Source organism: Muntiacus reevesi, unplaced genomic scaffold (genome assembly GCF_963930625.1).
Source record: "Muntiacus reevesi unplaced genomic scaffold, mMunRee1.1 SCAFFOLD_138, whole genome shotgun sequence".
Taxonomy (NCBI): Eukaryota; Metazoa; Chordata; class Mammalia; order Artiodactyla; family Cervidae; genus Muntiacus; species Muntiacus reevesi.
The window spans coordinates 24,125-40,487 of NW_027077978.1; the positions used below are offsets into that span (position 1 = coordinate 24,125).

Genomic DNA, 16,363 nt, shown 5'->3' on the forward strand with positions numbered 1-16,363 from the left:
ATTTGAATTAGTCTCTGCCTGTCTCCATTAACAGTTTGGTTATTTATTTATTTGTTTCTTTATTTGTTCAACACAAATTTGGGCTCATAGTATGGTGCTCCCTACTCTCCTCTATGCGTGTAAGAAAAGGTTGGATAAATGTACATCAGCTTATTCATAAGAGCTTTTTCTGGGAGTTGGGGATTGGTAGAACGAAAGTTACTTATCCTTCTGTGCTGCTGTAATGTTTTATAAATACATGGATGACATAGTTCTGTGTAGCTTTACCTGTTTTCTGCTTGACATATATTTAGGTGATTTATAATTTCTCACTGTTGAAACAACTCTGATAAACATACTTATCCATATCCTATAAACGTGCACAAAAGTTTTTCTAGGTCAAGAGTCTTTTTCTTAGAGGGCTGTATGGTAAGTAGCTTAGACTTTGTCAGCCATGTGGTCTGTTGCAACTACTCAACTCTGCCTTTGTAGCAAGAAAGCAACCATAGACAACAGTATATGAGCAAATGAGCATGACTGTGTTTCAGTAAAACATGATTCATAAACAGATGACTGGCAAGCCTTAACTTGCTGACCTCTGCTCTGGTACACATACCTGAAAGCATAATTGCTGGTCCTAAGGTAGGAGTGTTCTGAATAGTGTTGGCCAGATTGCCCTCAAAATGATTTTATCAGTTTGCGTTTCTCCCAGGAGTATATGAGAATTCTGTTTCCTTTGACTCTTGTTTTCTTTTTTTCCTTCAGAAATTGTGAGTCAAACTTTATAATTAACAATCAATGAGCATATGAAACATTATCTTGTCATTTAGTTTATACTTTCATGAGTGCTACTGAAGTTGAATATCTTTTCATATATGTATTAGACTTTTAAGATTTTCTTTTTGCTGTTTTTTTCATATTGTTAGATGTCTTATTCATTTATATTTGAGAGATATTTTAATATACTCTTAATACCCATCTGTTATACATGATGTATTTCATAACTGTTCCCTGCCAAATCTGTTACCTACTTTTGCTTAATGATAACAAAAAATTATTTTTTATTGTAATGCTAAATTAGTTATATTGTCGTATTTGTGCTTTCTTCAACCTATTTTTACATCTTTTCCTATCTTTAAATATACCCTATTTTTTTCTAGTAAGTCTAATGTTTTATTTTTCAATTAGATCGTTAATTCATCTCAGATTTGCTATTATATATGTTTTAGAGGTCAGTAAGTCAGTTCAGTTGCTCAGTGATGTCCGACTCTTTGCGACCCCATGAACCGCAGCACGCCAGGCCTCCCTGTCCATCACCAACTCCCGGAGTCCACCCAAACCCATGTCCATTGAGTCGGTGATGCCATCCAGCCATCTCATCCTCTGTCATCCCCTTCTCCTCCCGCCCTCATCTTTCCCAGCATCAGGGTCATTTCAAATGACTCATTTCTTCACATCAGGTGGCCAAAGTATTGGAGTTTCAGCTTCAATATCAGTCCTTCCAATGAATACACAGGACTGCTCTCCTTTAGGATGGACTGGTTGGATCTCCTTGCAGTCCAAGGGACTCTCAAGAGTCTTCTCCAGGGAGGTGGGAGAGGGGATCGGGATGGGGAATAAAAAAAAAAAAAAGAGTCTTCTCTTTTGAACACCACAGTTCAAAAGCATCAATTCTTCGGCACTCAACTTTCTTTATAATCCAACAATCCATACATGACCATTGGAAAAACCATAGCCTTGACTAGACGGATGTTTGTTGGCAAAGTAATGTCTCTGCTTTTTAATATGCTGTCTAGGTTGGTCATAACTTTCCTTCTAAGGAGTAAGTGTCTTTTAATTTCATGGCTGCAATCACCATCTGCAGTGATTTTGGAGCCCAAAAAAATAAACTCAGCCACTGTTTCCCCAACTATTTTCCATGAAGTGATGGGACCAGTTGCCATGATCTTAAGTTTTCTGAATGTTAAGCTTTAAGCCAACTTTTTCACTGCCCTCTTTCACTTTCATCAAGAGGTTCTTTAGTTCTTCACTTTCTGCCATAAGGGTGCTGTCATCTGCATATCTGAGGTTATTGATATTTCTCCTGGCAGTCTTGATTCCAGCTTGTGCTTCATCCAGCCCAGCGTTTCTCATGATGTACTCTGCACATTAGTTAATTTTAGCATATGTGCTGCCAAAGCGAGCACTGCACTTTAGTTAAATAAGTAGGGTGACAATATACAGCCTTGACGTACTCCTTTTCCTATTTGGAACCAGTCTGTTGTTCCATGTTCAGTTCTAACTGTTGCTTCCTGACCTGTATACAGGTTTCTCAAGAGGCAGGTCAGGTGGTCTGGTATTCCCATCTCTTTCAGAATTTTCCTCAGTTTGTGGTGATCTACACAGTCAGAGGCTTTGGCATAGTCAATAAAGCAGAAATAGATGTTTTTCTGGAACTCTCTTGCTTTCTCGATGTTCCAGCGGATGTTGGCGATTTGATCTCTGGTTCCTCTGCCTTTTCTAAAACCAGCTTGAACATCTGGAAGTTCACAGTTTATGTAGTGTTGAAGCCTGGCTTGGAGAATTTTGAGCATTACTTTACCAACGTTTGAGATGAGTGCAATTGTGAGGTAGTTTGAGCATTCTTTGGCATTGCCTTTCTTTGGGATTGGAATGAAAACTGACCTTTTCCAGTCCGATGGCCACTGCTGAGTTTTCCAGATTTGCTGACATATTGAGTGCAGCACTTTCATAGCATCATCTTTTAGTTTTAGAGGTAGGAATCTAATTTTATGTATATATATATATAAACACTCATGCATATGATTTTTAAATGTGTGTATATAGTATATGTTATATGCAGTATAATTTCTATTCAATAATTATATAATTAGTGATATATACAGACATACAGATACACACAGATAGATATATATTTATGTTGTTAACAGAATTTTCCATTAACATTTATTGGATGCATCTCTGTTTCCCCATGGATTAGTAATGCTGTTTTTGGCATTTGAGAAGTTGTATTTGCTGAATATTTGTGAACTCTGTTCCATTAGTCTGTTTTAGCTTCTCTGGATACCACACTTGTTTTATTTGCTATAATTTTATTAATCTTAAGTCTTGTAGTATGAGTCCTACTTATTTACGTCTGTAAAAATGTGTTTATATTCTGTTTCATTACTCTTTTATTTGAAATTTAGTATCAGCTTATTTTCTTCAAGGAAAAACCTTATTGACTTTTGATTAGTTATACATTGAATTTATAAATTAATTTCAGGAGAATTTATATCTTTACAGTATGAAGATTGGATCTTGGTTGAAAGATTGGTCTCTGGATTCTAATTCCGTGTCACTTATCAGCACAGTGATCTTGTTTAAACTCTGCCTCAGTTTTCTCATTGGTAAAATGTAGAAAATGATTCCCTGTAAAAAATGTAAGGATTAAATGAGTTAATATGCATAAAACCCTTGGAGTTTAGCAAATTCCAAGTAAATATTAGGTACTGTTACTCGTTTTGTATCTCATTCATTTGGGTCTTATTTTATGCCCTTCAGAAAAGCTTTATAACATTCTTCATAAAACCCTTGTTGTTCAATTGTTAAGTCATGTCCAACTCTTTACAGCCTCATGGTCTACAGCATACCAGACTTCCCTGTCCTTCACTTTCTCCCACAGTTTGCTCAAATTCATGTCCAGTGAGTCTGTGATGCTATCCAAACATCTCATTCTCTGTAGTCCATATTCTTCATGATCCTCTTACACATCTTTTTTTTTTTTCATTTATTCCTAGATATCTTAGTTTTTGTTGCTATTGTGAATGGAATTTTCTCTAGTTTACATTACTAAATTTGATGTATCCAGGACTCTTCCTGAACTCTTTTGTTAGATTGTCTCAGTAGTTTAAGATTTTCTTGGATTTTTTCATTTAGATGTTAAATTGTCTCCAAGTAATGACAGTTTTGTCTTTTCCAGTCCTTTTTTCCCTCTTTGTATTATATAAGAAATGTAATACATCTTTGAATAAAGCAATGATAATTGGTCTTCTTCATCTCACCTTGGCTTTAAAGAGAATTCTGAAATTTCACGATTAAGTATGCTGTTTACTTAAGGTTTTTGATACCATTTATCACGTTAAGGAATTTACCTTCTATTCCTAATTTCTTGAGAGCTGTCCTGAATTCATACTGAACTATTCAGTTCACTTCTGTTCAGTGGCTCAGTTATGTCGGACTCTGCAACCCCATGGACTGCAGCACACCAGGCCTCCCTGTCCATCACCAGCTCCCGGAGTTTACTCAAGCTCATGTCCATTAAGTCAGTGTTGCCATCCAACCATCTCATCCTCTGCCATCCCCTTCTCCTCCCGCCTTCAGTCTTTCCAGCATCAGGGTCTTTAAATGAGTCAGTTCTTCGCATCAGGTGGCCAAAGTCTTGGAGTTGAATCTTCAGCGTCAGTCCTTCCAATGAATATTCAGGACTGATTTCCTTTAGGATGGACTGGTTGGATCTCCTTGCAGTCCAAGGGACTCTCAAGAGTCTTCTCCAACACCACAGTTCAAAAGCATCTATGCTTCGGCACTCAGCTTTCTTTAAGTCCTACTCTCATATCCATGCATGACTACTGGAAAAGCCATAGCTTTGACTAGACGGGCCTTTGTTGGAAAAGTGATGTTTCTGCTTTTTAATGTGCTGTCTAGGTGGGTCATAAATTTTCTTCCAAGGAGCAAGCGTCTTTCCTTTCACGGCTGCAGTCACCATCTGCAGTGATTTTGGAGTCCCAAAAAATAAAGTCTGTCACTGTTTCCATTGTTTCCCCCATCTATTTGCCATGAAGTGATGGGACCAGATGCCATGATCTTAATTTTGATGTTGAGTTTAGAGCCAACTGTCTCGCTCTCCTCTTTCACTTTTATTAACAGGCTTTTTAGTTCTTCTTCACTTTGTGCCATAAGGGTGGTGTCATCTGCATATCTGAGGTTATTGATATTTCTCCCAGCAGTCTTGATTCCAGCTTGTGCTTCATCCAGCCCAGCATTTCTCATGATGTACACTGCACATTAGTTAAATAAGCAGGGTGACAATATACAGCCTTGACGTACTCCTTTTCCTATTTGGAACCAGTCTGTTGTTCCATGTCCAGTTCTAACTGTTGCTTCCTGACCTGTATACAGATTTCTCAAGAGGCAGATCAGGTGGTCTGGTATTCCCGTCTCTTTCAGAATTTTCCACAGTTTGTTGTGACCCACACAGTCAAAGGCTTTGGCATAGTCAATAAAGCAGAAATAAATGTTTTTTCTGGAACTCTCTTGCTTTTTCGATGAGTCAGCAGGCGTTGGCAATTTGATCTCTGGTTCCTCTGCCTTTTCTAAATCCAGTTTGAACATCTGGAAGTTCATGGTTCACATACTGTTGAAGTCTGGTTTGGAGAATTTTGAGCATTACCTTGCTAGCATGTGAGATGAGTGCAATTGTGTGGTAGTTTGAGCATTCTTCAGCATTGCCTTTCTTTGGGATTGGAATGAAAACTGACCCTTTCCAGTCCTGCAGTCATTGCTGAGTTTTCCAAATTTGCTACCATATTGAGTGCAACACTTGCATAGCATCGTCTTTGAGGATTTGAAATAGCTTAACTGGAATTCCATCACCTCCACTAGCTTTGTTCGTAATGATGCTTCCTAGGGCCCACTTGACTTCGCATTCCAGGATGTCTGCTCTAGGTGAGTGATCATATCATTTTGATCATCTGGTTTGTGAAGATCTTTTTGTACAGTTCTTCTGTGTATTCTTGCCACCTCTTCTTAATACATTCTGCCTCTGTTGGTCCATACCATTTCTGTCCTTTATTGTGCCCATCTTTGCATGAAATATTCCCTTGGTATCTCTAATTTTCTTGACGAAATCTCATCTTTCCCTTTCTGTTGTTTTCCTCTATTTCTTTGCATTGGTCACTAAGGAAGGCTTTCTTATCTCTCCTTGCTATTCATTGGAACTCTGCATTCAAATGAGTGTATCTTTCCTTTTCTCCTTTGCCTTTCACTTCTCTTCACAGCTATTTGTAAGGCCTTCTCAGACAACCATTTTGCCTTTTTGCATTTCTTTTTCTTGGGGATGGTCTTGCTCCCTGTCTCCTGTATAATGTCACGAACCTCCGTCCATAGTTCCTCAGGCAGTCTTGTCTATCAGATCTAATCTCTTGAATCTATTTCTCACTTCCACTGCATCGTCATAAGGGATTTGATTTAGGTCATATCTGATTGGTCTGGTAGTTTTTCCCTACTTTCTTCAGTTTAAGTCTGAATTTGGCAATAAGGAGTTCATGATCTAAGCCACAGTCAGCTTCTGGTCTTGTTTTTGCTGACTCTATAGAGCTTCTCCATCTTTGGATGCAAAGAATATAATTAGTCTGATTTCAGTGTGGACCGTCTGGTGAAAACCATGTGTAGAATCTTCTCTTGTGTTACTGGAAGAGGGTGTTTGCTATGACCAGGGTGTTCTCTTGGCAAAACTCTATTAGCCTTTGCCCTGCTTCATTCTGTACTCCAAGGCCAAGTTTGCCTGTTACTCCAGGTGTTTCTTGACTTCCTACTTTGCATTCTAGTCCCATGTAATGAAAAGGACATCTTTTTTTGGGTGTTAGTTCTAGAAGGTCTTGTAGGTCTTCACAGAACCGTTCAACTTCAGCTTCCTCAGCATTACCGGTCGGGGCACAAGCTTGGATTACCATGATACTGAATGGTTTGCCTTGGAAATGAACAGAGATCATTCTGTCATTTTTGAGACTGCACCCAAGCATTTCGAGTGCTTTTGTTGACTTATGACATTTCTTCTAAGGGATTCTTTCCCACAGTAGTAATAATGGTCATCTGAATTAAATTCACCCATTCCAATCCATTTTAGTTTGCTGATTCCTAAAATATTGACGTTCACTCTTGCCATCTCCTGTTTGACCACTTCCAGTTTGCCTTGATTCATGGACCTAGCATTCCTATGCAGTATTGCTCTATCAGCATTGGACTTTGCTTCCGTCACCATCACATCCACAACTGAATGTTGTTTTTGCTTGGCTCCATCTCGTCAGTCTTTGTGGAGTTATTTCTAGGAGCATAGTGGGCACCTACCAACCCAGGGAGTGCATCTTTCAGTGCCCTGCCTTTTTGCATTTTCATGTTGTTGTTGGGGTTCTCAAGGCAAGAATAGTGAAGTGGTTTGCCTTTCCCTTCTCCAATGGGCCATGTTTTGTCAGAACTCTCCACCATGACCCATCCATCTTGGTTGACCCTACAAGGCATGCTCATAGTTAGATTGAGTTAGACAAGGCTGTGGTCCATGTGATCAGTTTGGTTAGTTTTCTGTGATTGTGGTTTTGAGTCTGTTTGCCCTCTGATGGATCAGGATAAGAGGCTTATGAAGCTTCCTGATGGGAGAGACTGACTGAGGGGGAAACTGGGTCTTGTTCTGTTTGGCGGGGCCATGCTCTGTGAACCTTTAATCCAATCCTCTGTTGAAGGGCAGGGCTATGTTCCCTCCCTGTTATTTATCTGAGGCCAAAGTATGGTGGAGGTAGTGAAGATAATGGCGACCTCGCTCAAAAGGTCACATGCCTGCACTGCTACATCCAGTGCCCCTGACCCTGCAGCAGGCCACCGCCGACCCCTGCCTCTGCCAGAGACTCCTGGACACTCATGGGCAAGTCTGGGTCAGTCTCTTGTGGGGTCACTGCTCCTTTCTCCTGGGTCCTAGTGCACACGAGGTTCTATTTGTGCCCTCCCAGAGTCTGTTTCCCCAGTCCTGTGTGAGTTCTGGCAGCTCTATGTTGGGTTAATGGTGACCTCCTCTGAGACAGCTTATGCCATACTCAGGTCTACTGTACTCAGAGCCCCTGCCTCTGCAGCAGTCCACTGCTGACCCACATGTTCACAGGAGACACCCAAACACAGTTCTGTCTCCGTCTCTGTGGAGTCTCTGGGTCCTGGTGCACATAAAGTTTGTTTGAGCCCTCTGAGTGTCTCTGGCGAGTATGGGGTTTGATTCTACATGGTATTTCAATATATATATCAAATTATATTACTAAATAATTTTTATATCAGTTTTTCAAAAGTCATACCATGTCTATATGCCTGAACAATTAAGCATGTTGCATTTTATTTAATTTCATAAATATTCAAGATTGTCATACAGAGAATGGAAAGAAGTGCTACTGACTTCTTCCATTTTATGTTGAGTAACGAAAGCACAAATGTTATTGTGGAAGCAGTCATCAAGGTGCAGACTTGATTACAGGGTCTAGTGACCTAATAGCAATACAGAAATACAGTTCTGTGAAGAGGAATGTTAGGTATATTTTCCTGTTTTCACCCTCTAAATATTAAAAATTTTGACTTGGGACTTTATTGGTGAGGGGGAGCTGGTTATATAGAGAGAGGAAAACAATGAAATATTATGAAACTAATAAGTGTAGATAGTTTTGTTGTTTCTGTAATGCCAGGATGTATTTGGTGTCTGATGTAGAAGTAATCACTCATCTCTGCAGAATCTTTAGAGAGCTACTAAAAGTATTTCTTCTTCAGCATGTTTTCATGGTGAAAATTGGACACGGTAAAATGTCTTAAATAGAAAATATTATTTACCTTCAGTTCAGTTCAGTCGCTCAGTCATGTCCAACTCTTTGCGACCCCATGAATCACAGATCACCAGGCCTTCCTGTCCATCACCAGCTCCCGGAGTTTACCCACATTCATGTCCAGCGAGTCGGTGATGCCATCCAGCCATCTCATCCTCTGTCATCCCCTTCTCCTCCTGCCCCCAATTCCTCCCAACATCAGGGTCTTTTCCAGTGAGTCAACTCTTCGCATGAGGTGGCAAAAGTATTGGAGTTTCAGCTTCAGCATCAGTCCTTCAATGAATATTCAGGACTGATCTCCTTTAGGATGGACTGGTTGGATCTCCTTGCAGTCCAAGGGACTCTCGAGTCTGCTCCAGTACCACAGTTCAAAAGCATCAATTCTTCGGTGCTCAGCTTTCTTCACAGTTCAACTCTCACATCCATACACGACCACTGGAAAAACCATAAGCTTGACTAGACGGACCTTTGTTGACAAAGTAATGTCTCTGCTTTTTAATATGCTATCTAGGTTGGTCATAACTTTCCTTCCAAGGAGTGAGCGTCTTTTAATTTCATGGCTGCAGTCACCATCTGCAGTGATTTTGGAGCCCAGGAAAATAAAGTCAGCCACTGTTTTCACTGTTTCCCCATCTATTTGCCATGAAGTAATGGGACCAGATGCCATGATCTTAGTTTTCTGAATGTTGAGCTTTAAGCCAACTTTTTCACTCTCCTCTTCCACTTTCATCAAGAGGCTCTTTAGTTCTTCACTTTCTGCCGTAAGGGTGGTGTCATCTCCGTGTCTGAGGTTATTGATATTTCTCCCAGCAGTCTGGATTCCCGCTTGTGATTCTTCAAGCCCAGCATTTCTCATGATGTACTCTTCATATAAGTTAAATAAGCACAGTGACAATATACAGCCTTGATGTACTCCTTTTCCTATTTGGAGCCAGTCTGTTGTTCCATGTTCAGTTCTAACTGTTGTTTCCTGACCTACATATAGGTTTCTCAAGAGGTGGGTCAGGTGGCCTGGTGTGACCATCTGTTTCAGAATTTTCCACAGTTTTTTGTGATCCACACGGTCAGAGGCTTTGGCATGGTCAATAAAGCAGAAATAGATGTTTTTCTGGAACTCTCTTGCTTTCTCGATGTTCCAGCGGATGTTGGCAGGTTGATCTCTGGTTCCTCTGCCTTTTCTAAAACCAGCTGGAACATCTGGAAGTTCACAGTTTATGTATTACTGAAGCCTGGCTTGGAGAATTTTGAGCATTACTTTACTAGCGTGAGAGAGGAGTGTGATTATTTACCTTAAGTTCACTATTTTCAGAATTGTGATAGAGAATTAGCATAGTTGTAGTGATACAACTGAGGGACTGAGAGAGGAAGGTTTCTTTTTTGGTGAGCACATCTGTTTTGAACTTTTCCAAAAAACAGCAACAATAATGATTCCTACTATGGCAATAAAATCATAAGGACATTGTATTTAAACAAAACTATGTATGATTCAAGGGTAAGTTTTGTATGTAAGCTTTTTAGCTGTATATACTTAAAGCTATTTGTTATAATACTTTAATTATCTATTGAAGTATACATGCTCAAAAATCTTTCATTGATGGGTGCATAATCATAAAAAGTTTGCAAATCACTCCGTCTATTTTCTGACACTTTTTCCTCATTGAAACAATTACTCTTACAATACAGTTTCTTATACCAATGTTACAGTGTCAACTATGGAATTCTGGCAGTTGATGATAAAATATTGGCAGTACTTATTTTTAAAACATTTCCCACATTTTTCACTTCCACATTGTTTGATCTGTAGTTACTGCTTTGTGTTCACTTGAAGATCTCAGTATATGGGGGAAGCAATAACTCCTACCATCATTGTGATCTTTAGTGTTTGGAGTAATGTTTAGCTGAAGTATTTGGGAAAGCTAACTCTGAAAGGTACTGCTGACCTGTAATAGGAATAACTTTAGGGAAGATTGTTCTTATTGTTTACGTACTGGTGCTTCTTAAAAAAAATCAGATGCTCTTTCTCTTTACAGGATGCCATACTTTACATAAACTCATTATACTGAACTGACATCTGAATTAATATAAAAGTTTAAATTCAGATGTAATTTTCTTTTTGAAAGTTTTTGAGAACAGCTTTTATATACCAGTTTCACACTGTTATGTATCATGTGTTGTTCAGTTGCTCAGTCATGTCCAGGTCTTTGCTACTCTGTGAACTGCAGCATTGCCAGGCTTTCCTGTCCTTCACTGTCTCCCTGAGTTTGCTCAAACTCATGTCCGTTGAAATCCATGATACCATCTAACCATCTTATCCTCTGTTGTCCCCTTCTCCTTCTGCCTTCAATGTTTCTCAGCATCAAGATCTTTTCCAGTGAGTTGGCTCTTCGCATCAGGTGGCCACAGTATTGGAGCTTCAGTTTCAGCATTAGTCCTTCCAGTGAATATTCAGGACTTTAGGATGGGCTGGTTGGATCTCCTTGTGGTCCACTGGACTCTCAAGAGTCTTCTCCAACACCACAGTTCAGAAGCATCAGTTCTTCAGCCCTCACCTTTCTTTATGGTCCAAGTAGATACATAACTTGCATTTGTACAGTTTTCCTAAATTTAGGGATCTGTTTTATAAAGTTAGATATGTTAAAAAGTTGAACTGATGCACTGATGTCCTCAGTATATGAATATGTATATGTATATGTATCTAATTCTCACATAAGAATGACTTGGCATAGAAAAAAGAATGATTTGATATAATCCTACTTTTAAATGGTAACCATAGAATGGTTAATGTTAAATTAATATTAAAAACTAATGTTTTTTTTTAATAAAAATAGATCTAACTTGGTTACTTATTTTATTTTAGCGAAGAATAACCAGAATTCAACAAATAGAAAAGGACATACTTCGTATACGACAGCTTTTACAGTCCCAAGCAACCGAAGGTTAGTGAATTGTCTCTTTTGTTTGTAGTTATAATGATAGGTGGTTGTTCTAAGAAAAGAAAATATGTATAATTAGCATGGCGTCATTGAAATAGATGCTCTAGAGAATTGAGACACTTGATAAGCTTTTTCATTAAATTAAGTATAGATTTCAAAAATCTATACTAGTATGATTTCTTCATAACTTTTATGCAATTAAAGCTTATAGAGCCATAAATAGATACCTTACTTCAGTTATCTGTTTACATATAATTTGGCTACTAACAGTTTGTAAATAAGCTATCTCCTTGTGTAATCCATAGTAAAAGTTGATCATATACATTTATCTGTGCTTACTTTACAAACTTCATTAAAATGACAGTAAAAGGGTAAAATGAAAAAGCACAAATACCAGGGAAGGTGACAATAAAATTTGGAGAACTGCAAAGCAGATAAACAAACAATTCTTCTAGATTATGGTAGAGAGCTGACCCCAGAGTGAGCAGTAGGAGGTCACAAAGCAACTCATTTTACACTGTGGAGTCCTGAAAGTTTCCAGAGTTGGTTACACTAGGTACTTCTGGAAATGAGGATTAAAAAGGGGGTTAAAACCATATTTGTCAGCTCTTCAGCTGAAATTTGGTTTTGATCACTACACAGAAGGATGGGGTATAAAAAACCATCCCTTCAGCTATCTGTTTATAGCCACTGAATTTGGGCACTTGTCACTTTGTTTATGGGTAAATAAAAAGAAAACCTACATGGAACTTAAATGAACTATTGCTGAATAAGGAAAAATAGCATGTGGGAGGCTCAGAGAAAATAAAGTATTTCTTCTTAAGTCAACTACAGGATGACCTGTCTCTCTGCAATAAGAGCAAAAAGTGTTGAATAAAAGTCCTCATTGAACAATACAGAATTGTTGCTAGGAAAAATTGGCTCAGTATTTGGGGATATACCAATGCAAAGTTTCTAATATGCAGCCAGATTGAGACTCACATTCCAGATCATACAGGAAAAAAGAAGAGAATGCAAAGAATGAAATATCAACCTAGTGCTTTTTTCTAACTATAATTACTAAAAACATGATGAAGTGCTTGTTGATATTTTAAAATGTTTATGAGATACAAAATAGTATGTACACTTTGATCCCATTTTTTAATATGCACAAACAGTCTTTCAGAAATAATATGAAAAGGCAGGTAACCACTGCTAATACCTCCTTGTTTTCTTAGTTTGGCCAGTTTTGTAATGTTTTTATAGTAGCTGCACAGCTTTTAGAGTGAGAGAAAACTTTTGTATGCGAAACAAATCTGACGTGTCCTTTCATCACCAGCATCCTTCCCAAGTAGCTCGATGGTAAAGAATCCGCCTGCCAGCCCAGGAGACGCAGGTTCTATCACTGGGTCGGGAAGATTCCCTGGAGAACGAAATGGCAACCCACCCCAGTAGTCTTCCCTAGTAAATCCAGTAGAAAGAGACACCTGGTGGACTACCGTCCATGGGGTTGCAAAAGAGTCGGACATGACTTGGCAAGTAAACCACAGCAACAGCACTTACTGCCAGCCCTGAGAATCTGACTGGATAATGAACAGTTCTGTTTGGAGGCAGAAACTTAGTGCAAGCCCATTTACACACAGAGAAGACAACTAATTCTAATGTCAAAAAGTATAATTTTGAAAACAGTGTCTTTTAAGACTCTGGTCATGCATGCCTTGCTTTTTAAATCTCTTAGAAGCTTTGGCTTCAGTACATTTGAATTTGAAATATGTAGAAACATGTACTTGCTAAGTAGTCAAGTTCAGTGTAATAGTCATATTGCTAAAAGTAGTTTAATCTGGATGTTTTAAGTCAGTATGAACCAAATATTTGTAATATACAGACTGTGTCCTTTTTGCAATATTAACTCTTCAGTACTGTTTTTTTCTTTCCAAACTAAAACAAAACTATCTCTTTACTCCTTTTTCAATGTCATTGGCATTGCTGTATGTGGCATTCTGGTTATTATGGCCCCTTTGGGTTTCCAGGGTAGTTTATCTGTGGTGTTTTGTTTTTTTTTCCCCTTGATCAAAATTACTATACTCTATTTTTAAAACTGTTTTTAGAGAGGCAACTTTTGTTTTTTATTGAGCAGCACTGCATTTATATTTTCTTTTTATATATATTTTTTCTGCTTTGAGTGTTTGCTGTTGTTTTTCTAGCTTCTTTAGTTATAGTTAGCTTTTATTCACCATCTTTCTTGTATTATGATTTTTACTGTTTGGCTGCATCAACAGGGTTGTTTTTTTTTAAATTTCTAAATCAATATTTACACTTATTTTTTCTACTTGATTGACTCTTTCATGTGTGTTAAATAGCCTTCTTTGCTGTTAGTATTGCTGCACGGGGCTTCTTTTGGTCATCATTTGCCTGGTATAATATACTCACTGTCAGTACATTTCCAAACGTTACCAACATTCTGGCCTCTAGAAATTCCTAAGAAAAACTGTCATTTGTTAATAATAGTTCTCATTATCAGTACAATTATAAGTTTATTGCAGGTTGGGGGCTTGTTTGTGTTTTTTTATCTGTTCAAGATTTCATTTATATCATTGGATTTGGGACCAACTGTCTACCACCATAACCTAGTCTATTCTTGTTTCTTTTTGTTATAAAAATGGCCATATTTTTCATAGCCTTAAGTCGTTACATTTATTCAGTGAATATAAACTAAAAGAAGGTATCATGTCTTATTTAAGAAAGAAAGGTTTTTAATTTTACTGTTTGCTGTTTCTTTATTACTATCAGAAGGAGAAGCTAGAAAATGGAGAAAACGGGATCAGATACTCATAAATTAGTTCACATACAGTACTGAGAAGAAAAGATGTCTGCCAAATAATTTCTCCACCATGAAGCATCTTATAACACTATCTTTGCCCTACCTGCTAACAATTCTGGTTTAAGATCTAGATGCAGGATATAACTCAGATGATATAACTATTGCACTTGATTCAAATCTCAGAAGTTCCAAGAGGGTACATGAGGCAACCAGTCCTACCACTTTCTTTTGTATTCTATAGGTTATTTACTGACAAATGTATACCATTTGGGGGGGAGGGGCCCCAAAAGATGGGAGCTATAAGGAAAATTGTGGCATGATTTAATAGTCTCTAGAAAATAGCCAATGAGAAATAGTTTTTAAAATCCCATGCAGAGTACTCTTATAACTCATTAATAAAGAGACAACCCAACTTACAAATGGGCTAAAGATTTGAATACACATTTCACCAGAAAAATTCATAGGAATGGCTAATAAGCACATGAAAATAGGCTCGACATCATTGGATGTTAAGGAAGTCAAGTTAAAACCACAATGCTATATCACTCTATACTCACTAGGATGGCTGTAATCGTGAGGAAAACAATAAGCATTGGCACGGATGTGGATAAATAGAAGCTGTCATATGTTGCTGATGGGAATGTAAAATGGTTCAGCCACTTGGAAAAGTTTGGCAGTTATCTAAAGTATTAAAGGTATAGTTACCATATGACCCAGCAATTCCACTTCTAGCTATCTAAGAGAAATGAGCACATATGTCCACACAGAGACTTTAATTTGAATATTCATGGAAGTATTATTCACAGTAGCCCAAAAGTAGAAAAATGCAAAAGTGTATCAACTGGTAAATCAATAAATAAAATGTATACCGTTACAATGTAATACTACTCGGCAATTAAAAGGAACAAATTGTTGACACACACTATAACTGAGGTGAACCTCAAAAACATTATACTGAGTAAAAGTAGCTAGACATGTAAGTCCGTATATTCCATTTACAATAAACGTACAGAAAAGACGAGTTTACAGAGCAGAGTCATAGTTACTTGGAGCTGTGAGTGGGAATGGGGATTACCTATAAATGAGCATGAAGGATCTTTTTAGAATGATGAAAATGGTCTAAAACTGAAATATAGTGATTCTTGGTAAGTTTATTCAATGTCATTGAGTTGTACACTTAAAGTGGGTGAATTGTCTTAAAGGCATTTTAAATCCAACGTAACCAAAGCACAACTAATGATGGTCTCCTCCTAAGTCCTCCTTGTGACCCCCACATCCTCCAAATCCTCCTTCTCCTTTAGTATTATCTGTCTCCATGAATGGTACCACCATTATTCAGCTGTGTGAGCTAAGAAACAGAAGAGTAGTTTGTGACCCCAGATCTCTTCTTCCACTCACTGTATCCAGTCTGTCGTGCAGTCCTTCAGGTTGACCTCTGTCTCCAAGCATCAGTGCTTCCCTGGGTGTAAAGGACTGTCATCTCCCACTTACTTTAATATTTAGTCTGCAAGTTGATCTCTTGTGTTTCCCATCTTCTTAGACCATTCAAAATTTGAGTTTAAACGATCAGAATACATGCACCTTTTTCCTTTAGAGTATTGGTTATGTGGGGGCATGAGTGCCATCTGAGAATCACACTAAAATTCAACAAAATCATTAAGTTCCTTTTTTTAACCATCTCTCTGTTCTACTCTTCACACTGTAATTCTTTGATATCCTAGAGCAAACCACGTTTCTCTCATCACAGCTCCTTTGCATATGGTCTCTATTTCCCTAAATTTTTGCATGTGGTCTCTGTTTCCTTCATCCTCTGCCATATCCCGTTTCCTAGAACTCCTGTTTATATTTTAGATCTCAGTCCAAACAATACTTCCTAAGAGAGCACTTCCCCCGACTCCCACAATGTCTGATGTCCCTCTGTTATATATCCTTATAAGCAACTTGTGCTCTTTTTTCAGAGTGCTTGTCGAAGTGTTTAACTTTACTGTTGTTTCTTTCATTATTTGATAGCATCCCTGACTAGACTAAATCTGGAAGAGTGC

At 38.1% G+C, this 16,363-nt stretch overlaps 1 long non-coding RNA gene across 1 annotated transcript in view; it reads left to right on the top strand.

The window, feature by feature from the left end:
- LOC136155304 (uncharacterized) overlaps positions 1-16,363 on the top strand; it is a 33,166-nt gene that overhangs the window by 4,244 nt on the left and 12,559 nt on the right. The window contains exon 2 of the long non-coding RNA XR_010660766.1: positions 11,446-11,524. This is a non-coding gene — a long non-coding RNA (uncharacterized lncRNA). The remainder of the gene's footprint in view (positions 1-11,445; positions 11,525-16,363) is intronic.